Raw genomic sequence first — 1,232 nt, forward strand, 5'->3', positions numbered from 1 at the left:
ACAGATAATAGTCTCAGTGGTCTTTCTGTGTCAGTTCGGGACTTTTGCTCATTTATCCAAATGACATCAGAGCGCTGGGTTCTTCCGCCTGAACATCCATCAATCCTCACGGCGGATATCAGTGCTCGAGTTTATACGCATAATCTCATACACGTTTCTGACCACACTGTTTTTATCATCTACAGTTTCTACCGCACAATCTGATCACACTCAAACAAGCTTGTTGATCATGTAACGCAAATGTTAAAATGAGTAATGCGCTACAGTAAAAGTGTTTAGATGTCATAAGATAGCATTGTGTGAGGAACAGTGTGAAAAGTAAGTGTTTATAAACTGATAATCTGCCGTTTTGCCCGTGATTTGTGTGAAAGTGAATAAAAGTCATTGTTGTTGTAGTGCATCTAGTGTTCATTTCACCAGGAAACTGATGCCATACATACATCGAGACATGGAAAAATCATTTTGCAAACATGTATGTATAGTAACGTGATTCTATGAGAGCAGGTTGGATACGATAACTTTGTATGGAAAACAGAAGTTTAAGTGTTTATTTACTAAAAATATTTCCCTCCAGCAAAGCATTCAAATCTCATTCAATGTTAGAAACATTTATTTTGTCATAACATGTTTTCTTTGAAATGTTCAGTTTCCCCAAAGTTCATTTCCAGGTTCATGTTACATGTTTGTATTGGCATGTCTCCACTGTACATGTGTCCTCATGACAAATAATATTAGTGACACACTCACAAAGTGTTAATTTTGTCTCTGCATGTATATTAGTTGTTTACATCTAAACACTTCTGTAGATGAGCCAGTTGACCTTGCAGTTAAAAACATACACACACACAGCACACACACACTCACACAAACACACACACAAACATACACAGCACACACAAACACAAAATACACAGAGCACACAGCACACTCACACAAACACACACATACTCACACACACACACACACACAGCACACTCACACAAACACACACACACATACTCACACACACACACACACACACACACATATAAACACAGCACACTCACACAAACACACACACACACACACAGCACACACACATACTCTCACACACACTCACACACCGCACACACACACACACAACACACACACACACACATACTCACTCTCACACACACTCACACACAGCACTCACACAAACACACACACACACAGCACACACACAACACACACTCACACACACAAACACACAT

Source organism: Myxocyprinus asiaticus, chromosome 1, assembly GCF_019703515.2.
Source record: "Myxocyprinus asiaticus isolate MX2 ecotype Aquarium Trade chromosome 1, UBuf_Myxa_2, whole genome shotgun sequence".
Taxonomy (NCBI): domain Eukaryota; kingdom Metazoa; phylum Chordata; class Actinopteri; order Cypriniformes; family Catostomidae; genus Myxocyprinus; species Myxocyprinus asiaticus.